The following is a 25,759-nucleotide window of genomic DNA, read 5'->3' as shown; positions in this document are numbered from 1 at the left end:
GTAGACTGAGAGATACAACTCTGCTTTTTACTCATCCATGAGACCAATCTACCACCATGAAAGAATGCACCACCGGTTGTGCTTTTCTGGTCATCCACATTACCTACCCAATCAACATCTGTGAACACTTTCAGATTGAAATTATTGTTGTATGGGTACCACAATCCATAGTCAACTGTTCCCTTCAAATACCTAAGAATCCGCTTGACTGCAATCAAGTAAGATTCTCTTGGACTCTTTTGGAATCTTGCAGTAATGCCAACTGCATGTGCAATATCCAGTCTACTATGCACTACATAATGCAACTTACCAATCATTGATCGGTATTCCTTCTCATCAACCAGTGCAGAATCATCCTCTTTTGTCAATTTTCAACTGGTCACCATCGGTGTACCAACCGGTTTTCTATCTTCCATGCCAAAAGTCTCCAACACCTCTTTGACATATTTGGACTGAGTGATGAAGATTCCATCTTCCATCTACTGGATCTGCAGTCTAATGAAGAACTTAATCTCCCCTACGAGTGACATCTCAAACTCTTTCTTCATCTCATCAACAAACTCATGACTCATCTTGTCATCTCCACCAAAGATGATGTCATCAACAAAAACTTCACTGATCAAGAACTGATCTCCTTCAGACTTCAAGTAGATATTGCTATCTTCACTTGTTCTCTCAAATCCAATCTTCACAAGATGGGAATGTAGGTGCTCATACCATGCCCTAGGTGCTTGCTTTAGACCATATAATGCTTTATGTGGCCTACATACCATGTCACTGTCTTCAGATAGGGAAAACCCATCTAGTTGCTCAATATACACCTCCTCTTCAAGTACACCATTTAGGAACGCAGATTTTACATCCATTTGATATACCTTGAACCTCTTAAAAGCTGCATATGCAAGAAGCATACGAACTCCTTCCAATCTGGCTACAAGAGCAAAGGTTTCCCCATAGTCTTCTCCTTCTTCTTGAGCATATCCTTTGCATACCAATCTGGCTTTATTCCTAATCACTGTGCCATCCTCATTCAACTTATTTCTAAACACCCATTTGGTGCCAATGACATTTTTATGCTCTGGTTTGGGTACCAAGGACCATGTACCATTTTTCTCTATCTGGTCAAGTTCTTCTTCCATTTCCTTGATCTAGTCTTTATCTTTATGAGCCTCTTTGAATGACTTAGGCTCAAATTCAGAGATCATACATGAGTTTTCTCTGATCTTTCTTTTGGTAAGGATTCCTGCATCCTTATCGCCTATGATCTTCTTGGGATCATGATTCAACTTGACATACTAAGGAATGGTCTTAACTAGTTCTTCTTTCTTTTCTTCTTCATCCTCATCTTCATCAGTATCAGCATTCACCAGTTTAGGAACATTGTTACTGGTACTCGGTTGACTGACAACCGGTTCCTAGAAGGTTGCAACCGGTTCATTTACAACTTGCTCACTACCAATTTCCTCAGTCTTCTCAGAGGATTCATCAACTCTTACATTGATGCTTTCCATAATTCTCTAAGTCCTATTGTTTTAGCACTTGAAAGCTTTACTCTTGGTGGAATATCCTAGAAATATTCCCTCATCACATTTAGCTTCAAATTTGCCCTGATGTTCACTCCTCTTGATGTAACATTTGCTACCAAATACCTTAAAGTAGTTAACCACGGGTGTCTTACAGGTCCAATACTCATAAGGAGTTTTGTCCTTACCCTTTTTGATGAGTACCTAGTTCATAGTATAGACTGCAGTGCTCACCGCTTCTCTCCAAAAAGTGTGAGCAACCTTTCCTTGGATCAACATGGTTCTAGCTGCTTCAACCATAGTCCGGTTATTCCTCTTTGCTAGGCCATTCTATTGTGGAGTCCGGGGGGTAGACAACTATCTCTTGATGCCAAATTCTTCACAATACTTGTTGAATTCACTGGAAGTGAATTCCCCTCCTTGATCAGTTTTGAGACATTTGATCCTTTTACTACTTTCATTCTCCACTAATGCTCTAAAAGCTTTGAATTTCCCAAAAGCTTCAGACTTGTCTTTCAAGAATGTGACCCACATCATTCTTAAGCAGTCATCAGTGAGAATCATGAAGTACCTATCACCCTGCACACTTCTAGTTTTCATAGGACCACATAAATCAGTATGCACAAGATCAAGCAAGTTGTCAGCAGTGAAAGATTTACCTTTAAAGGTTGTGGAAGACATTTTCCCCAATTGACATTCTCTACACAAGGTATTATCCGGTTTGCTCAGCACCAACAACCCTCTAACTACCTTGATCTTACTAGCCTTCACAATGTTATCAAAGTTCACATGGCAGAATCTCCTATGCTATATCCAGCTATCATCAATCTTAGCCATAAGACATGTACTTATATTTGCATTTAGATGAAATAGGTTACCTTTAGTCTGCATGTCGGTGGCTACCAATTTACCATCTTTACCTTTGATTCTGCAAACTCCATTCTTGAATTGTAGAGTGAGGCCACTGTCATTTAGCTGGGCAACACTTAGAAGGTTGTGTCTGAGACCATCAACCCAGTACACATTGTCAGCACTACTCTTTGCATTCAAAGAGATGGACTCTCTGCCTTTGACCATGCATGGTGCATCATTGCCAAAGCGAACCACACCACCATCATACTCCTCTAAGGATAGAAACTTGCTCCGGTCACCAGTCATATGGTGAGAACAACCACTGTTAATGATCCACTCATTGGAATCATCAAACTGGGAGACAAGAGCCTTCTTGTCTGCCACATCTTCCTTTACAACAACAAACACAATGTCTTCATTCTCTTCATCTTCTGATTCCTCATCTGTGACACCTTCATCAACTACCACAAAACAATTTCTCTGGTTTCCTCCTTTGAATTTCTTGAACCTTTCCAATTTATCCTTGTTGTCACTATTAGGACAGTTCATAGCAATATGTCCTATCTGGTTACAGGAGAAAAATTTTAAAGGTAGCTTACCTTTGTATTTACCAGTTCCTTTTGAGAGTTTCCTAGCAAGAAGAACTTCAAATTCCATTAGAAACTCTTCATCCTTCATTTCTCTGCTCTGATTAGGTTCCCCACTAGTGCTAGCCTCTTTTCCTTTTCTGGAAGGTATAGCAAAGGCTCTAAAAGCTGATTCTATCTTTTGAACACTACCATCAAAACTATTTAGCTCATAGGCTGTCAACTTGGCTATGATGGAGTCCAAGGACACCTTAGACTTGTGTATTGATCTCAGCTCCTGAATAGCAGCAACCCTTATTGCATAGATCGGCAACAGGGATCTTAGGACTTTGCTTACCACAGTGGAATCTTCTATTTTTCCACCTTCAGTCTTTATTTCTCCAACAACTGTTTTGATTCTTATTCCATACTGCTGAATGGTCTCTCTTTCAACTATCCGCATGTCTTCAAACTTCCCTCTCAGGCTCTCTTCCTTAGCCTGTTTTACATGCCCATCACCACCATAGATATTTTGAAGAGCATCCCATACCTCTTTGAGATTTGCCTTGTCCTGAACATCAATAAACTCAATATTAGATAGACTACTGATGAGGGCTTCCATGACTTGCCCATTTTCTTCTATCTCTCTCTTTTGGTCATCAGTGAGAGTACCGGTAGGAACAACATATACATTTTCAACATAACTCCAATGTTGAACACCCATGCTTTTGATGAATATCTTCATCCTTTCTTTCCATATACCAAAATTTTCCCTATTAAACTTTGGACCTTCCCTCTTCATCATTTGACTAGGATCTTTTCCTCAAGCGGTTAGGCTTACAACACAGAGGACCTAGAGGTGCTCTGATACCAATTGATAACTCAATGATGAACCACTAGTACCAAACCAGTACTGAGAGGGGGGGGGTGAATCAGTACAAACACAAATACAGTCCAAAACTGGCTTGACAGCAAATGCTACAAATGACTGACAAACAGGGATACCGGTAAAACAGAGTGCAACTGGTAACATCCAGTATAGCTCAATCAGTCATGAACCGGTCACTCAATAAGCTTTCCTCTTAGCTCAATACTATAGTATCATTATATTCTCATGCATAAACAAGTAAACTTAATCATCAGATCTTCACAATAGTGAGTTCAATGTGTTTTATAGACAGGCATAAAACATAGAACCTTCATGTGCTTAACAGGTAAAACAAAGCATCACAAGACAAAAGCATTTCACATGACACACATATTTTTCACATGGAAACCCAACTGGGAAAAACCACGGTGGGGATGAATACCCACAGGCTACTTTTTGAACTCTTTAGAAGTCCACTCTATTAGGAGCCTTGTCCGGTTAAGGACATTACAATAGGTTCTGGTAGGAAGCGATCTTGTTAGGGATCACCCGGTTAAGGGATACCTAGTTAAGGGTTAAACCCAGTAGGGTCACCTTGTTAGAGGATTTCAAGAACTCAATAGCTGAAAGGATCTCCTAAGCTCTCTAGCTTCTCAGAACTCATTAGCCTCGAGTTACCCGGTTAAGGGATTTGAATCAAGCCGATTAAGACCACTCGATTTAAGGGATTTTGAATCAAGCCAGTTAAGGCTACCCTATTAGGGGATTTTACAACTATTGAAGTGGTTAGAGATCAACAGGTATTACAATGATTTTTTAACAACACTCAATGCTAATGCAGATCTATTTAGGCTCCTCTTTTCCTTCTGCAATTCACTTTGCAGGTATCTCTTCTCTCCTTTTGTCTGGCAAGAATCACGTATCACTTCCCTTGGATACACACTCACAACTTTTGCCAACAACCTCAGAAAGAAACACAACATTGACCTTATAGGAAACATACAGGTTGGTAGCAAAAACCCTAAACCTGTTAGGTTAAGCAATTCAAACGGTTCGATCTTGACCGCTGAATCATACTGCATTAAATGCAACAATATTGAATCGATCTCAAGACATTCTCCATCATCCATTATCCACCAATTTCTTGGAGGCTGATAACCCATCACGCGTTATCACCGTTTTACAGACTTTGCACATTCCTGAGGTAGATAGGAATAGTCTTCTTCATGCAAGATCCTTCACGCGCACAGAGCTTATGTGGCAACACGATCTGTCCTCCATCATACTGCTAACTCATCACACAAAGATCACTGATTGAGTCACACAGACTTGAGGTACTCCAACCGAAAACCTCGAAGTGGAAGCTACCTACCAACTGGTAGTCATACAATGCTTCCATGTGCCGGTTCCCATAACAACATGCCGGTTCACCTTGAACAAATATGCCACTTCACTTTGGCATATAAACCGGTTCATACATATGCTGGTTCACACCATGTCTCATATTGACATCAATGACAACATACAATATCATTATGTCTTCATGCCGGTTCACATAATGCCAACAAGCATAATACTAACAATGTTTACTATGTTGAAGGTTTAAAGCACAATCTTTTGAGTGTTGGTCAATTAGTTGAAAAAGTATTTCAGTTACAATTGAAGAATTGGAAATGCAAAATTATGAATAGAACTGGTTTGGAAATTGCAATTGGTAATCAAACTAAAGGTAATGTCTTTCATTTGAATAACAATGAAAAGACATGCTTGATTGCACATATTGTTTAAAGTTGGCTATGGCATAAGAGACTTTGTCATGTAAATTTTGATTGCATTGTGAAAATTAGCACTACTAAGGCAGTTAGAGATTTACCTAAGATTGTTAAACCTCACAATCCGGTATTTAAGGAATGCCAATTTGGAAAACAAGTTAGAGCATCTTTCAAAAGTATTCCAGAAAAATCCAATAATGCTCTTGACTTAATTCATACTAATTTATGTGGTCCAGCTAGAACTAAAAGCTTACAAGGTGATAGATATTTCATGCTAATCATTGATGACTATTCTAGAATGTGTTGGGTTACTTTTCTTAGAGAAAAATCAGAAGCACTTGGAAAATTCAAGCTATTCAAGGTGATGGTAGAAATAAAACCGATAAGAAAATCAAATGTCTGAGATCAGATCAAGGAGGTGAATTTACATCTAAGGAATTTAATACATTCTGTGAAGTAAATGGAATCAGAAGACAATTATTAGCACCCCGAACACCACAACAGAATGGAGTTGTAGAAAGGAAAAATAGAACTATCTTGGATGTAGCTAGAAGTATGTTATCAGAAGCAAATCTACCACATGTATATTGGAGAGAGGCAGTAAGCACAATAGTCTACACATTCAACAAAGTTCACATCAAAGGTGAAACCGATAAGACCCCTCATGAACTATGGTTTGGTATTACTCCTACTCTTAAATATTTTAGAATATTTGGGAGTAAATGCTATATTAGAAGAGATGAGTATAGTGGCAAATTTGATCCTAGAAGTGATGAAGGAATATTTCTTGGTTATTCATCTAAGAGCAAGGCATATAGATGTTTTAACAAGAGATTGCAGAAAATTGTTGAGAGTACAAATGTGAAGATTGATGAACAGTTTAGAGGAACTTCAAGATATATAGACTCTAAACCGGCAACAAAGATACTGACAAATGAGCCTACATTGAACACACCGGTACAAAATCAAGATCCAGTTACACTGGTATCATCTAAAAATTCCACTGTAACTGAAGAACAACAACAAACAAAGACACCCCGGTATGTAAGATTGAACCACTTTGAAAATCAGATAATTGGGAACAAATATAAAGGACTTATGACAAGAGGAAGACTAGAAAATGAAGAGGTATGTCTTATTTCTCAAATTGAACTAGCATCAATTAATGAGGCATGTGAAAATAAACACTGGATTAAAGCTATGGAATAAGAACTAGAACAAATTGAGAAGAATAACACATGGACATTAGTTCCCCGGCCTAAAGACAAAAATGTAATTGGGACAAAATGGGTATTCAGAGACAAACTCAATGAAGATGGTAAGGTAATAAAAAAAAAATCAAGACTAGTGTGTAAGGGATATTCATAGAAAGAAGGAATTGATTATAATGAAACCTTTGCACTGGTACCTAGAATTGAGGCAGTCAGATTATTCTTGGCTTTTGTAGCACACAAGAACTACAAAGTATATCAAATGGGTATTAAAAGATCTTGAAAAAGAAGTTTACATTGAGAAACCTGATGGATTTTCTTTGACAGATGACAAAGATATGGTTTACAGGTTAAGGAAAGCTTTGTATGGGTTGAAGCAAGCTCCAAGAGCTTGGTATGCTAGATTGGATAAATATCTTTTGAAGATTGGTTTTTCTAAAGGTAATGCTGACAACAACTTATACTATAAAGTAACTAATGATGACATCTTGGTTATTGAAGTTTTTGTTGATGATATAATCTTTGGAGGAGAAGATGGATCATGCAAAGACTTTTCCATTGAAATGTCTATGATTGGAGAAATAAAATTCTTTTTAGGAGTGCAGATTTCATAGACTGATAAACTTATATTCTTGAGTCAATCTAAGTACTTAAAGGAGTTACTAAAGAAATTTGGGATGGAGAACTCTAAACTGGTAAGCACACCTATGACTACAACTGATAAACTATCACTAAGGGATGAATCTACACCTGTTAATCCGACTAGGCACAAATCTATGATAGGAGGTTTACTATATTTGACACAAACAAGACCTGATATTATGAATGCAGTATGTATTGTTTCAAGATTTCAGAGTAATCTTAAAGAAAATCATGAATCAGTAGTAAAAAGGATTTTCTGGTACTTACAAGGCACTACTAATCTTGGCTTATGGTATCCAAGAGATGAAAACTTTGATTTATGTGCATACACAGATGCAAATTGGGTAGGAGATGTAGATGACAGAAAAAGCACCACCAGCGAAGCATATTTTCTTGGAAGCAGATTAATTTCTTGGTTGAGTAAGAAACAAAGTTGCACATCTTTATCAACAACAGAATTAGAATATGTTGCAGCAACAACTAACTGTACACAGCTTTTATGGCTTAAGAAAATGTTGAAGGACATAAAGGTAAAATGCAAGGAACCTATAACTATCTATTGTGATAATACAACAACAATTAATATATGAAAGAATCTGGTACTACATTCTAAAACTAAACATGTCTCTATCAAACTGAATTTTCTAAAAGAGAATGTTGAAGCAAATGATGTAAAACTGGTTTATGTGAATACTAAAGAGCAAATTGCAGATATTTTCACTAAGCCTTTGCCTAAGGAGACTTTTGAATATCTTAGAGATCAGCTTGGGGTCATACCCCCACCGGTAGAGACTTAGACAATTGATGTTTTTCATCAACCGACAGAACTAACAGAGAAATCTTTTACTCTGGCTTTGATGAGGAGAGCTATTTCTTAGGGGGATTAGTTGGTATACTGAATAAGTTGGTATTTTGTATTTGAACCTGGTTTTTGTATTGCTTTGGCATTTGATGGCAAAGGGGGAGGGATTGATATGGAAAAACACATGTTACTCCTAGGGGGAAAGACTTTATCCTTTGGGGAGAGATTGTTATTTTGGGAGAGATTGATTACTCTCTGTACCTGAATTTTGATTTCTGGTTATGATCTATTTTGGGAGACTGTTGGTCTTTGGTATTTGGTATTTCTGTTTTGGCACTTTGATGGTTTTTCCATCTTGTGTTGCCATCAATGCCAAAGGGGGAGATTGTTGGTATTTTGGATATGTTGATATGGTTTTGTTGTTGATGTCAACAGTTATCAACTCTGGTCAGCTTATCAGCACTTGGAGAATTGGCAATGTTCACCGACAACCAAGTGACTTATGCACAGTCACCAGTATCTGGTTTACCAGTAGGATATATTATTCACTGGCACTTGGAATGACATGGAAAACACTTGGTTATGTTGAAGACATCATTTGGACACTTTGTCTTGGAGATTTATTCATTGGTATATTTGTGTTTGCATATTTGTTGTTACTGGAAAATAGGTCCAGGATAAGCACCGACAGACTTATCTATTCCAGATTAGCACGACATGCTATAGAGATGATTTATTAATGTTGTAATTACATTAAGCTGACATGTTGAATCAGATATTGCATCGGTTATTAATTTACTTGTAAATTGTTTTATTGTAATATCTTTTGTAAAGTCGGCCTATACATTTTGGTCCTAGGCTTTGGTATATATGTAAGATCTTATTTGTAAGATCGATAGGCGATTGTGAAAAGGATTGTAATTTAGTATATCCAAATATCAGCAAAGCTATACACGTAGACATCATTTGAAGGTTGAAGGAAGGTTTTGTGAAGGCATATCAGAACTGAACCGGTACTGAATCCAACATATAAAGATGTTATTTTGAGCAATACATCATTATTGGATCTAACCATCCAATTGTAGTCAGTGTGACTCCCATTTGTGTTTGAGCAGTGAGCTCTAGGTGCTTGTCCTTTCTGCATGTGTAGACCCCCTATTGTAAACACATACTATCTGCAGTAGTATCATCTGATTGTGGGTAAGGTTTCCTAGCATGGTTTTTCCCCTTACAGGGTTTCTACGTACAAATATTGGTGTTATGTGTTGTGGATGTTATTATCTTTCTGTTTCATGCATTAATCTTTATCGGTACTACAATTAATTGATAAACTATTTACCGACATTAAGTTTGGTTAAGTTGTTTTGGTTTAAATTTATTTGACAACTGATTCACCCCCCCCTCTCCCCCCTCTCAGTTGTCTTCGGGACCTAACAGAAGAGGTGTTGCATGAACAAGGTTTAGGAGAGTAGTCTTGGGAGGATGTACATTTGAAGGGTCTTGCTAGAATAGTTGTTGTAGTTGAGTAGATGGCATAGCAAGAGCCAATGAGGAGAGAAGAAGAGGAATTAATACAAAAAAGGATCCAAGTAGTTAGGCATAGTCCTACCTCTTTTTCATGGATGTCTATAGCCTTGGACTTGTTCAAGGACATGATGGATAAGGAAGAAGAATGGAATAAAGAGAAATTTAAGATACAAGAGATAATCAATAAGAAGGATGAAGAGATTGAGAATAAAAATGAAAAAAATGCTTTATTAAAAAGAAAAGTAGATGTTGGCATTTTTTGCACCAACCATTGCAGAGATCAATTCTGAGATTTCAGTGCAACTAACACATCATGTTATCATACTCAACAGACTTAGTTGCTTTCTTACTTTTTAGAAAGTGCAATAGCACGAAGGCTATGTGAAGATCAATAGCATGAGGGTTATATGACGAGTCAATAACATGAGGGTTGTTGACTCATGCCTAACAAATACACCAGCATCTCATGCGAATAACACATCGTGTTATTTGTCATCTTGTGTTAGTCATTGAGTGTTATTCATCGCAACGAGTTCCAATAGGATTAGGTTTTGGCGGACCCAGGTTTTGCCAAAGCAGGATGGTAGAGAAGGCAAGGAAGTTAGTTCATGTCTTCCCACATGCAGACATAGATCATGAAAAATGATGCTTGCAGGATAAGAGAAAGCATAGTGCGGGTAATGCTTACATTATCCCGCAAGGCATAAAGTGCTTAAGAGGGTGTGTTGAGGGGAAACACATGCAAGGAGAAGTTTCCTCCCCCTGCTACCCTAGACTAAGGAAAAGAACATTTGAGTGGCTCGTAGGGTAACAAAGTAAAGAGAATAGAGGGCTTCCTCGTCATCCCGCAAGGGATTTTTGGAAGCAATTGGGTTGTGTGGGGTAAAAAATAGATGGTGCGGGTGATGTTCCTTGCCATCCCGTAGGGTGAAAGTGGCACATCAGAATGGTGTATGGGTGTAAGAAATGTATAAGGATAGGGTGACCCCTATTATCCCATGCAGAGAGTTGGACCAATTCGACAGTCACACAACATGGGAGACGTGGACCTAGGGCGCCATGTCAGACATCCATGAATGTCAAATCTTCATTATGGCTTGATTGGATGACCATGTTTTAAACCAAAATCAATCCTTTTGAAGGTTATGTGGCTGGATCTCATGCATTGATTTTTCACGTTATATGGAGAATCCACAGGCAAGTAAAAATTTAAATCCCTTTTGCAGGGTAGTTGGTGACCAAGCCATCGAGGCCCATATTTTGTTCAGTTGGCAGTCAAATCTGATCAAATTCACTCACCCACTCTCAGGGGCTCCACCATTACTCCAGACATGACCTTGTGGCCAATTTTGGATGCTATCATAATGCAGAGTTCCCCTGATTTTCAAGAGATGATTGTCCCTCCCGGTGCCTCTGCAGGAAAGTTTTTGATGCTTTCCTCCACCACCCATGCTCATTCAATGTGGTATGAAGAATTTTTGTGCCTACAAATGCCACATGAATCCAGATTGACCTGAGTTATGCCTGAGATTTAAAGAAAATTTGTAGCCCTATTGAGGGATCTTCTTTCTTTCTTTTGCAGAAAACTTATGTTTCTCTGCACTTGTAAATTTTACATTTCCCTTACATTATTTAATTTGAACAAATTGTGTAAATGTTTACCTTCCTATTTGAATTCACTCTTGTTTGTTTTCCTTAGTTGTAGGTGACTATGTTGATCCCTCTATGGATGTTGACTGTGAACTGATCTTTGTTCCTCTCCTCCTCTCATAGAATTCCAACCTTCACTCACACTTAGGTGACTGATTAGAATAGAATGTTGTTTATATTCTTGGTTGATTTTCATTGATGTCTTGTGTAGTTATAGGTAGGAAGATCACAATTCAGTCTAGGTGCAAACCTTATTTCCCCCTCTTTGAAGAATCCCTCCTCTTTCTCCCTTCTCCTTGTCAGAATAGTAGATTAGGATTTATATGTGTTGGGTTGGTCCAACATTTGCATCTTAGATTGGAAAGAAAGTCGACCTTCGCTAGAGACTCAACCTCACTTTTAAAAGCCCCACACTTGGGAGGTTCTTTCCATGTTGTACAAGGTTGATGATAAAGGTTGTTCATCAAGTGGGTTCAACTTTTGTGAAAACAATACCTTCACTTAGAGTATCATTAAAAGGACTCATCCCAAATGAGGAATACTAGGTATCCAGACTACATGAATTGGAATTGCTAGATGAATGCCATCAGCATGCTTTTGATCACCTGAAAGCATATCTGCAATAGATGTCCAAAAGATACAACCACAAAGTAAGATCAATAATGTTTCAGGTTGATGACTTGGTTCTAAAAGAGAATCCCCGCAATCAATAGGATCGAGGAAAAAAGGGAAAGTTTGGACCAAAATGGCTAGGTCCATTTGTCATTATATCGACATATGGATCTAGGGCATATTAGCTATCTAGATAAAAAGGGGACCTATTTGAAAAACTTATCAACAACATTTATACTAAAAGATTCTATACCTGAGCCATCAAATGCATGAAAAAAGTAAAAAATCAAGAAAATAACAAAAGGAAAAAAAATCTTATAAAATAAAAAAAGGTACAATAAAAGTAAGTAGTGAAAACCTAGCAACAAGGACTATTTGTGATAGATCAACTCTTCCATCTATTAATACATATGTTAGACATCCTCTTTTCACTATCATTATCCATATCCATAATAAAAAAAAGCTTCATATACACCTCGGGTGTTGTACTAATGTCTCACCATGACTTGGTGATCATTGTATATATCCACAATCGAAGGGCGTTTCTAAGCTGGGGGCAAAATCCTAAACTCAGTGGGGGCAATCCACTTTGAGCTTAACACAATAGGTGAATAGTAGTGTGAAAAACACATCAAAACCAAATATTACAAAGAAACTCAACATTGAACATAAATCACAATTTTCGAAACCCACTATCAAACTCCACATCAAGATCGACAAAACAAATCTCAATGGATGATCTATTTTGAATCATGGTTTGATCACTTTGGCAGGAAGGTTTTGACTTTGGCGTTTTGATTTTTTTTATCATATCTCCTAAGTGAGTCAACGATGTCTTGAACTGGAGAAGTGCGGAAGGAGTATGATGATTTTTGTCTACTATCTGTGAGTTGATCAATAGTACTATGCAAATTTGTCACAGGACATGATTGGTAACATATCATTGAGGACATTTTGGATTTGCATAAGAAAAGGATTAACTCTTGTCTATTTTATGCAAGCAACACTTAAGTCATCTTAGTTCAAATATACCTCGATGCTTGTGTCATCTTGCAATATCAAAATCCATGTAAGTTGTACTCAAGTCATCATGGTTCAATTATACCATCGATGTTTGTACTAACTTTCAAAATTTAAAAGCGCAATGATGATAAACAAAGCAAAAAATTGGCTAATAGAATGACAACATTGCATAATTGGCCTTGCATGGTTAAACTCATCATTCATATCATTACATTTAGTTTCATTCATTATCATTCCAGTTAAGTGCATTTCAAATAAGTACATTCATCCATAACATTTAAAATCTAGTAACATTTGCATTTACATTCATACATATCAGCTCAATATATTTTTTACATTATCATTACATTCATTAAGTAAACAATCATGCATCATCATATCATTAGTACACGAGGTCACTGCATCATTCCATGCATCACACCAGCAATGCATCATCACATCTGCATAATCAAACAAGTGTCAGGTAGCATTAGCATACACATGAATTTCATCATTGTATCCATCATAGCAACATACATCAGATATAAAATAAACATTGTCATACATGCATTCTCATATAATCATGATTATCCAGACAAAATAAAGATTTTGCATTGCATAATAATCCTCATGTATAAATTTTATTATTACATTATCATATACATAACCATCATATAGGCATCTAATGCATTTAGAATAAAAAACATATAACGTAAAGCACATAGACATCTCATGCATAACAAAAATCAAATGCATCCATACATTATAAAAATAAATCATAAATGCATCATAAGCACATAATATAGAAATTAAATGCATCCATCGCATGTATAAGTATCATCATATATAAAGCATATAAGCATCACATCATCAAGCATGTAGACAACATATAGATCCAAAATTTCTGTTGCATCTTATATAATCTCAAAAAAATAACATGTACAATAATATCATGTCAATATGAGAGATACATCAAAAAATGGTATAAAACCTATGGCACGTATGACAGGAGGAGATAAACTACACTCCCCCCAGAATTTGTTGGTCTAGCTAACTCTCCTGTTGTTGTGCCCCCAAAACCCAGATCTCTGCATAATAGCCTTGTCAACCCTTGGCTCTTGGTCCATGACTGACTGCATCTTGACCTAGTGCCAACGGTCTATGCATAGCTTGGTGCACGTTGATCCATGACAATGGCCTCATAATATAATTGACAATAATACTCAATCTCCTTGCCTGATTGGTGGATCTCTCTAATGGTATTAGCAGTAATGGTCCCCTAGGCAGTGACCTCTACTCTATCAGCCAAGGCCTTGACACGCCTAGACCTCTCAATAGAAGCATCTCTCTCTGCAATAGAAACCTCTATCACTGCAATGGTAGTATCTCTCTCTGAAGTTAGAGAGGAAATCTATTCCTAGGCTTGAGCTAACTGCCCTTGTACTTGGGTAAGTTGTGCCTGAAGTTGTTATACTAAGAACTGCAACGCACTAATCTAAGCCTGTTTCTAGTGAGTAGGCACTCGAATCTTAAATTGTCTAGGAGTTTCTTGTTGTGCTCCTGTCTCTTGTTGCTTAGGGGGGTCATATCTAGAAGTAAATGTTGCCCCTTTATCCTTCCTGGTAGCCTCTTTTGTACCCATGCCCTGTATAGGAGGGATCCCATATCTCCTCCTTTGTGGTACTCTTCTCTCCAAGCCCTACCTAGAACTTCTCCCACCTGTACCACCTGTCCCACCTGAACCATCTGCACTGCCTCCACCCTCTCCAACATCCCCATCCTCATCATCATCATCATCTCTGCACTGGCAGACCCCCCTCAGCTATGGTATGTCCTCATCCTCATCCAAAGTAGGCACTGACTCAACTGGGTCAGATAATATGGGTACCACATGAGCTAAAAATTACTAAGAATACTTAGAAATCATCCCAACATCAATCACACCACCTGCATAATCCCAGGTCTGTGACCTAACCCAAAGTACTCTGCACAGGTTGCCTCATATGAAATCATGGGCCCTCACTCTGGAACATTTTGTTGTTTGTGTGTATATGCACAGGATCCATGTGGTACTTGTTGTATATGGCCATATTGTCTATACATCCATGTGTGAATAAACCTCTCAATAATGAATAGTGTCTGTCCAATCAAATATCTAGAGGTAAAGACATACAACATCTCTGTCACATCCTCTGACCATGACTCACAGTCTAGATACGACCTCCATATCACTGTGTCAAGATCATCAAGAACCTGATGCCAATACTCCAATTTTTCCAACTTCCACTGGACAACAACTCCTGTATAGCCAAAAACATATGGCCTACCAACTGGTCATCTCTAACTACCAAGGGTCGGGTAACAACTATATGCTCCCAAGCCCAAACTTGTAGCAATGTGACCTCAGCTGATATACTAGTAGCTCTCTGATACACCACCTAATGAAGCTCATGATATAAATATGCAAGCATGTAGAAGGCCCATGCATACCTCCTGCCCTTTGTGATCATCATCTCTAGTACTATACCCCATCCAACTGAAAGTCCATTTGACCTATGATTAAGACATAAGATACCTCCAACAAAACCAACTAGTATCGATGGAAATGGATCATACATATTGACCATCTCTTTCCAAGGGATCTCATAACCACTAATTTGATCATCATGAAAAAATCGCCTCAATGCCTATGTACCTCCCTCCTCAGTGTTCTCATAGGGAACCATGTCTCTAACCATGAGGATAGTTAGAATCGGGTAAACATCCTCTTGTATCATTGCCATCTCACCAGTCACCAGATGGAATGTGTTGGTGTCATTATGCCACTGCTCAACCAAAATCATCAATAAACATGTGTTAATCATGTACCAAGGCATGCCAAATAAGGACAATAATCCACATCTATCAATGATATGTAGATCAACCTGCACAAAGTGGGTGATCAATCTCCAAGTCCTCAGGAGTCGCTCTTGATACTGTAGAACTCCTAAGTTCTATAAATCAAAACATATCACAAATCATCTTTTAATCAATCTATCAATCTAATTGGGTCATGGGAGATTTATATCAAATCTCATTGAGCTCATATCATTGATTCTCATATATCATGAGGTCAATCATCAACTCAATCTATCAATCTAATCAGCTCATTGGAGATTCCAATCAATATTGGTGAGTGCCTATCATTGCTTCTCATTCATCATGAGGTCAATCATCATCTATTCTACCAAGCATCAACTTGAAAAAAGCTATCACAATAAAACATATAAAAATCAAGGAGAAACATCAAATTTTTCATCATTCTGGGGTAGGTACGCTAGAACAATGTTACTATGCACTAAAATCATCAATGCGCTAGAAAAAATGATCTATGCACTAAAACCTGATAAACTTATAAAGCACTGAGGGGGGGTGAATCAATGAAAGAAAAAATAGTAACACTTTAATTGCAGACTGGTAAAAACATTTCACCAATTTACCAATGACTTTGCATATAATCCAAAGTGTTATAAAATTATTCACCACAAGCAAAATATTCACCATAACACAAAGATTTATACATGGAAAACCCAACTGGGAAAAACCACGGTGAGATGGAACTCACAATTTAACTATCTACAGTATAGATAACTGACTCGTTAAGGTCTAAAAATGCTCTATGAGGAGCAGATCCTATTAGAGAGCTCAAGCCCTATTAGGAGCTATACCAGGTTAAAGGTAACGTCAGTGGAGGATTTAGATCCAAGTTAATGAATCACCTAGTTAGAGGATTTATACAAAGAAGCTTGTTCGAGCTTACCCAGCTAAAGGATTTTACTGTTGTAGTGGTTAGAGAACAGTTGGATTGATCTAAGAATATAACCTTATGTTCGTTTAGATCCTTTTCTACATATACATTATTGTATCACTGACATACTCTGTAATTCCTTGGACAAATTGCTTCTACTTCAACTCATATAATAACTTGTATCTTCTATATAAAATAACCCATCACAATGTCTTTTTATAGATATTATATTTCATGTTGGCTCTTGAACCTTGACACAATTTCCTAGGTTTAATGAATCAAGACAATCTTACTTAACATGGCACAAATCACTGCCATAGATTCGGTCGATGGTAACACATCACAATATGTGATAACTCATCACACAAACTAGGAAAACCGGTTAGAACACCAATGCCAGTTCAGTGTTGACCACTTCAAATAAAATATTAACTCATAGACCGATTCACTTTGAATTCATACTGGGTGATTGTCTCCATGCTCCTCCTTGACTTTATCTACTGCATCTCAAAACTAGTAACTCTGGAACTTATCAAAACCGATTGATTTATCTACATATACCGGTTTAGACATCTTCATTCGATGAACTATTTTCAGAGATTTTCATTCGTTGCTCTACCAATTCTTGTCTCTTTGCTTGTGAAGCATTGTATTTCACCTTGAGCTCATCAAAGGCCTATTTAGTCTCTACAAGTCAATGTGAGAGTTCTCTGTAGCTCATTTCCACCATAATGGCTTTAGGGTTTCCTTCCAAGCAGTTAAGCCTCAAGGAAGTCAGGCTCTGATACCAATTGATAAACTTATAAAGCACTAAGAGGAGGGGGTGAATCAATGAAAGAAAAAATAGTAACACTTTAATTGCAAACCGATAAAAACATTTAACCAATTTACCAATGAATTTGCATATAATCCAAAGTGTTATAAAAGTATTCACTACAAGCAAAATATTCACCATAACACAAAGCTTTATACATTTAAAACCCAACTAGGAAAAACCACAATGAGATGGAACTCACAAGTTAACTATCTGTAGTATAGATAAATGACCAGTTAAGGTCTACAAATACTCTATTAGGAGCATATCCTGTTAGAGATCTCAAGCCCTATTAGGAGCTATAGTTGCTTAAAGGTAATTTCAATGAAGGATTTAGATCCAAGTTAATGAATCGTCTTGTTAGAGGATTTATACAAAGAAGCTTGTTAGAGTTTACCCAGCTAAGGGATTTTACTACTATAGTGGTTAGAGAACAACAGTTGGATTGATCTAAGAATAGAACCTTCTGCTAGTTTAGATCCTTTTCTACGCATACATTACTGTATCACCGACATACTCTGCAATTCCTTCAACAAATCGCATCTACTTCAACTCATATCATAACTTGCATCTTCTATATAAAATAACTCATCACAGTGTCTTTTTATAGATATTAGATTTCATGTCGGCTCCTGAACCTTGACACAATTTTCTAGGTTCAATGAATCAAGACAATCTTTCTTAACACGACACAAATTGCCGCCATAGTGTCGGTCGATGGTAATAAATCATAATCGGTGATAACTCATCACAAAAACTGGGAAAACTTGTTAGAACACCAATATCGGTTTAGTGTTGACCACTTCAAATAAAATATTAAGTCACATACTGATTCACTTTGAATTCATACTAGGTGATTGTCTCCACGCTCCTCCTTGACTTTATCTACTGCATCACAAAACTGGTAACTCTGGAACTGATCAAAACCAATTGATTTATCTACATATATGGGTTTAGACATCTTCATACTGGTTAGACTTCCACTATACATATAATACCGGTTAACAACACAATGACTCAAATATACCAATTTATCTTAACTAAGATGACTATGACAATCAAAATAGATGTACTATCAATAACAACACGTGAAGTCATCAAATACAAAAATCATCATCAAGACAACATTCTCCCCCTTTGGCATTGATGGCAACACTTAGAGAAAATTTAGACAACTAAGTGTTCTTACAAAAATGTAGAGACTCTAAAGAGTCCCCCTTAGCATAAGATTCTCTCTTTGACATCATACATGATTACATACAAAATTTTACATATATTACTCCCCCTTTGACACCAATGACAAAGGTAAGCACAAACATGAATAGATAAAGCATCATAATCACATTTGCATCAATAAAAACATACAGGAGTTATTTAGAAATGTCTACAGCTGAGAAATCCTATCAAATACAAATTTAAAGTCTTTTTGCACAATAGTAAGGTCAGTAGACCATGTCTCTAATAACGTGGCAGTAATCTTCAGTTGATTCCTCATCTGAAACGCCAGTTCCTCCATTGCCTCTAAAGTGCTCATCTCCAGTGTGGCTAGTATTGCATCAGTATGTGGAAAGCTCCTTTGCAGTACTTGTAATTTTGGCAATAAAACCATTTGAAGATCCTATAAGATTTTTGACCTTTTTATTGTTTCAACCTCTATCTTTGCTAATTGGTCTCGGTATGACTCAATAGTATTTCCATAAGTGATAAATGAATCATAAGGAATCTAAAAAGATTCTATGTAACATTTTAGTTCTGCTTCAGTTTTCTCTCATGATTTTATTAAATCTTCATAAAACAAATCACTTAGGCATACTTTTCTCAAAATATCGTGGCCTTCAGTCATGGCAATAGAGATTTGATCTCTATTATATACAAGACTTGCCCAGTCGATGTCAATACACTTGATCAACTTTGCTGATTTCTTCTTCCTATATTCTTTCTCAGTATTCACATGTGCTATTTCCTCCTAAGTGTTGACTTGATCAGTAACAGATGTACATATAATATCAAGTTGCTTTATTGGGTTTGTAATACCTGAAATGTCAACATTTGGTAGGAGATTTGACAATACATCTATTATGGTCTGGAGAACCTCCTTCTCCTTCTTGATCTTCATTTTCTCTACTTTAGCCTGGAGTTCCAATGACAACTTCATCAATTCATATGCATCATCAGGTATGACAATATTTGTAGGTGAACTGGATTTAATTGCAGCTTGCTTTTGATCCTCATTACTGGTTTTATCTCCTTGATTTACCCATTCTTCAGATGTCGTTACTGGTTCCTTATCTTTTTCTTGGTATTTCTCTTTTTTCAATTCCTTTGTTCCCTTTCTCGGTTCCTATTATTTTTCCTTATCCGGTTCATTATTGGTATCGGTTGTATTAATAGTATCCTGAATATCTTCAGTATCATTAACAAAGAATATGACTGGTGGTGAATTAGTGTCATTCTTATCCTTGTCAGTGTAGACTTCATCTGGTAAAAGTATTTCTTCAGTTTCTAGCTCTGATGGAGCTCCGATTTCAGTTTGACCAAGTTTATTGTGATAATTCTTCAATTGTTCATTCATTCTCAGAATATTTTTGGTAGCTTGATGAGTATCATCTTCTACTATCTGAATTTTTCCTTCCAATAGTCTAAGTCTCCTTACTCTTGTATGAAATTGTCCCTTGTGTTTAGAAAGCATTTCTAATAACTCTTCATGAGAAAATTCAGGAAAGTATTGAACAAAATTTCTTTCTATAATCTCTTGATCTTGATCTATTATGAGCTTCCATTTATTTTCCAGAATTAAATTCAAAGAATCATAAATTTCCTTTTGAATTTCATGTGGTAATTGGTTATATTGACATAGGTAATTAATTACCTCTTGTACCACTTCTTGTTTCTGAATCTCATCACAAGAATCAAAATAATCCTTTACATCATCAAATTGTTTTCTTTTTAAATTTTTCATAGTCCTCTCAAAATGACTCATAGGCTTGAAAGATGCAATATCAATAGGAATGTTTTGTTTAGGGATTTCCCCTACTGGTTTAGGTTTCCTACCAGTTTCCTTCAACTTCTTCTTATCTTCCTCAGACTCCATTTCCTTAGATTCTTCTAGTAAGATAAGATGTTATCCTTTCTTTGTAGTGGCAGTCGACTTCTTTGCATACACTTTTGGTTTTAGTTCCTTCTTGGCTTGAGCGCTCCTTGTTACCCTTGTACCGGTTAACACTGAAACTACTTGATCATCTTTCTTCTTTTTCTCCTTCACATCACTGGGTTGTGCCTATGCAATTCTTTCTTGATATGTACCCAGACTCTTCTTCTTGGTGTCCTTAGGTGATGCCAATAGGTTGTTGGCATAACCGATCAATAATTCATTGTTGACATCATCTCATTTGCTCCATCTCTTCTTCTCTAGGTTCTACAACCTCCATTAGACAAAAATCGGTGGTCACTGTGAAAGAAATATCATTTTTAAAATGTTTGACCACTTCATCTGATAACCTCATTCTCATTCTCATTTTCTTCTGAAATTCATTGAAATAATTGTTCATAACAATTGGAAATGTGTTCTTAACAACCTTTATACTATTTTTTATCTGAGCTGAAATAGATGTATCTTTTGACCATTGGATATCTCCAATACCAAGAATAAAGTTCTAAAAATAGAAAAACAAACTGATCAAAAGTTGCCCAAACTTGAACTTCTGATTGTTGTCCTTCTTGATTGATTCCAGATTCAACATTAACTGACTCTGCATTGCCTCACACAGATCATAATCTACGTTTTCCTTTATCATCTGGTAGGCAACATGTATAGCAGTCGATGGCACACTATTCATTCAGCTAGAATGAAATATCCTGTAACTGATAACCATTGTAGCATATTTTACTCCTTAATCTTCAATGTTATTGATAGATATTGCACGACCATCACAAGTGGGCTTTGTCAGTTGAATAACAATTTTCTGCGAAATTTTCCTAAACTTGGGAACTTTGCCGGTTTGGCAGAATCCGATCACAACATGAATGACCTCCTTGGTGATAGTATGTGACCTATCTAAATACATATTTCCTCCATGGGCATGGCTGAGGATGATTCTGATGTGCTCTTTCTCAAATTCCTCAAGAAAATAAATTGCATTGTGAAAACCTTTCTCATGAACCCTAATGTACTCAGGTTTAATCTTCTCGTTCTTGTTGCACATAGAATTCAGGTGGGAATAGATTGCCAATGAACCTAAATCTTCAATCTTGCAATCTATATAACTAAACAGATCTCCTCTAACCAAAACTCCTTGGGGTACCTGCAATAATGCATTGTACGATTCTATATTATTTGACTCTATTGATTCAATGGCTTCAATAGTGATGAAAAGACTCTTTGATGGTGTAGATGATGATGCTATTCCGAATTGCTTTGATTCGAGAGAGGAGATTGACCAAATACCTTGTTTCTTTTGTGCTGCTAGGGTTTTTGGTTACTCTCTTGCTTGCACACATGATTCACTTTACTTTGCTCAAATTCAATCCGACTTCTCAATCCGTTGTACAAATCCATTCACAAACTGCTAGGAATGCTTTGTTTCACTCTGCAAGTGCTCACAAAATGCTCTTCGAATGAAATAAGATAAAAATAACTTAGCGAAACTACTTTTTATTTACTTTACCTACTGCATTTATTGCACTACCAATAGGGTGAAAAACCCTAGTTACCACTTGACATACTTGCCTTTACCGATAGGTATACTAATCGATTGATAATCCTTAAAAATCGATTGATAGCAATATCAAAATTCTTATATTTCAGCTCAAAATGCAAAATTTACTTACGATACTTCCTTCAAGGGGTCCGAAAATACCAATATTCTCCCCCTAAGCTTGTTGAGAAGCTTAGTTTGCCAGTGTAGGATTCTCCACACTAGGTGAAGTATTTGGTTCTTCCAAAGGCTTATCCTCACTTTTCTTTTTCCAAATCCTATTCATCTTAGCTTTGGTTTCTTCAATATCTACTATCTTCTTCCCTTTTAGATCTACAAAGTGACTTACCAGTTGGTTCTTTTGCATTCTACAAAACTTAGCAATGTGTTCTGGTTTATGACAATGATAGTAGGACATTTGAGATGCTCACCAAAGTCCTGCATTGCCTCTTCTTGTTCTTCTTTTGCAGTTCATAGCCACATGTCCATAGTTGTTTCAAGTTGTGCAAATCACATTAGTTACTTTCTCCATATCATAGGGACTAGAATGGTTAACATAGGGTTTTTGCCAATTCATGTTTCTCTAGTTATCATAATTTCTTCTCCAACCACCAACATGTCTTGTACTCATATGAGGTGCTAGGATGTTTTCTCCATACCTGCATTCAACTGATCATGCCCATACATATTGTATGTATAACAATAACCTTCTAATCTCCTAGACACATTTCTAGTGTTAGGTCTATAACCGGTGTTTTCCTCAGATCAACTTCTACACAAATTTGTAGTATGTCCCGATTTGTGATAGTTAAAACAAACAGGTTTGTAAGATTTCTTACCAGTAGGTTTCTGAACCTTAGGTGTTGGTTTATCTTCATGCAAGTTTACCTTTGTACCAAAAGGTTCACCTTTTTCAAATGTAGAGTAGCCCAGCCCAGTTGTATCTTTGTTCATCCTTTGAGATTGTATCTCCTCATTAAGCATTGAAGAACTCTTATTGAATTTGTCAAGCTTCTCATTAGCCTCAACAATTTCCTTTGTAAGATCTTCATTCCTTTTCATTAGGGTCTCTCTAAGAGCCATAGACATATCTAGATCTTCTTGTATGCCTTCTTTTTCTTCCTTTTCCATGTGCAAATAAGCATGCAAGGTACCGACTTCCTGATTCAACTTGAACATATCACACTCCTTATCTTTGATTTGGTTTTCAGTACTTCTCCTGTTTTCCAACTTTTGACTCTTTCTAATGGTTAAAGCTTCCAGTTCCTTTCTCAGATTTGACTTGTCTTTATTCAGTTTTTCCACTTCATGAGCCAGAGCATCCACGTTAGCTTCATTCGATGAACTATTTTCAGAGATTTTCATTCGTTGCTCTGCCAATTCTCTTCTCTTTGCTTGTGAAGCATTGTATTTCACCTTGACCTCATCAAAGGCCTATTCAGTCTCTGCAAGTCAATGTGAGAGTTCTCTGTAGCACATTTCCCCCATGATGGCTTTAGGGTTTCCTTCCAAGTGGTTAAGCCTCAAGGAAGTCAGGCACTGATACCAATTGATAAAATTATAAAGCACTGAGAGGAGGGGGTGAATCAATGAAAGCAAAAACAGTAACACTTTAATTGCAAACCGGTAAAAACATTTAACCAATTTACCAATGAATTTTCATATAATCCAAAGTGTTATAAAAGTATTCACTACAAGCAAAATATTCACCATAACACAAAGATTTATACGTGGAAAACTCAACTGGGAAAAACCACAATGAGATGGAACTCACAAGTTAACTATCTACAATATAGATAAATGACCGATTAAGGTCTACAAATGCTCTATTAGGAGCATATCTTGTTAGAGATCTCAAGCCCTGTTAGGAGCTATATCTAGTTAAAGGTAACCTCAGTGGAGGATTTACATCCAAGTTAATGATTCATCTTGTTAGAGGATTTATACAAAGAAGCTTGTTAGAGCTTACCCAGTTAAGGGATTTTACTATTGTAGTGGTTATAGAACAACAGTTGGATTGATTTAAGAATAGAACCTTCTGCTGGTTTAGATCCTTTTCTGCGCATACATTATTGTATCACCGACATACTCTGCAATTCCTTCAAAAAATTGTATCTACTTCAACTCATATCATAACTTGCATCTTCTATATAAAATAACTCATCACAATGTCTTTTTATAGATATTATATTTCATGTTGGCTCCTGAACCTTGACACAATTTTCTAGGTTCAATGAATCAATACAATCTTGCTTAACATGACACAAATTGCTGCAATAATAAATCACAATCGGTGATAACTCATCACACAAACTAGGAAAACCGGTTAGAACACCAATACCGGTACAGTGTTGACCACTTCAAATAAAATATTAAGTCATAGACCAATTCGCTTTGAATTCATACTAGGTGATTGTCTCCACACTCCTCCTTGACTTTATCTGTTGCATCTCAAAACTGGTAAGTTTGGAACTGATCAAAACCAATTGATTTATCTACATATACTAGTTTAGACATCTTCATACCAGTTAGACTTCCACTATATATATATAATACCGGTTAACAACACGATGACACAAATATACCAGTTTATCTTAACTAAGATGACTATGACAATCAAAACAGATGTGCCATCAATGACAACACATGAAGTCATCAAATACAAAAATCATCATCAAGACATGGTGCAGGGCACCCTCTTGGTCTTTGGATTTAATTTTTTGTTTGAGTGTTGGATAGGTGGTCTTAGATCCTAGGATGATGTGTTGGATGAGTTTGGATCCTTTGGATGTAATAAAGAACCCATTTGTAAGGCCAATTGGCTCTAAGGTCATTTATAAACCTAGAGACCAAATTACACCATGGGGTTCATGTGGTGTAGTTGGCATGTTGATAAGTTGTCTTGAGTTTTTTTAGGCCTAGGATAGGTCTAAAAATTCCATTAGGGATGTTGGCATGTCAAAAGTGTCAAAAAATGCAAAATTGTCAAAAGTTGCAAAAGTTGCTAAGCAACTTTTCAAAGTTACTAAGCAACATTTTCCATCGATTGGGAAAAGAGGTTCCAACGGTCATAACCAATTGGAAAATAGTTGTATCCATTTGGGAAAGGCCTATTTGTGCCTTTTATATCATCCATGTTGGTGTTGGAGGAAGTATGTAAAGATTTGGTGGTTTGAATAACAAGAAAACTCAAATTTTACCCAATTTCCATTGTTTTCCGTACTGTACGATCTAACAGAGGATCTAATTTAATGGAATTTTTAATTGGCTGGATTGTTGTGTGAGTGAAATTTCTAATGCAAGTGGCCTAATTCCAATTGATATAATTTGGAGTGAGTTGTGGTCAGTTTACCAAAAACTATCATTCCAAACCTCAGTTCATAGGATTTCACCAAAGATGTGGCCCTAACTTGCAAACTCCTTTGTGGAATTCAATG

Source organism: Cryptomeria japonica, chromosome 4 (genome assembly GCF_030272615.1).
Source record: "Cryptomeria japonica chromosome 4, Sugi_1.0, whole genome shotgun sequence".
Taxonomy (NCBI): Eukaryota; Viridiplantae; Streptophyta; class Pinopsida; order Cupressales; family Cupressaceae; genus Cryptomeria; species Cryptomeria japonica.
Note: the sequence above shows the minus strand (reverse complement) of the source record.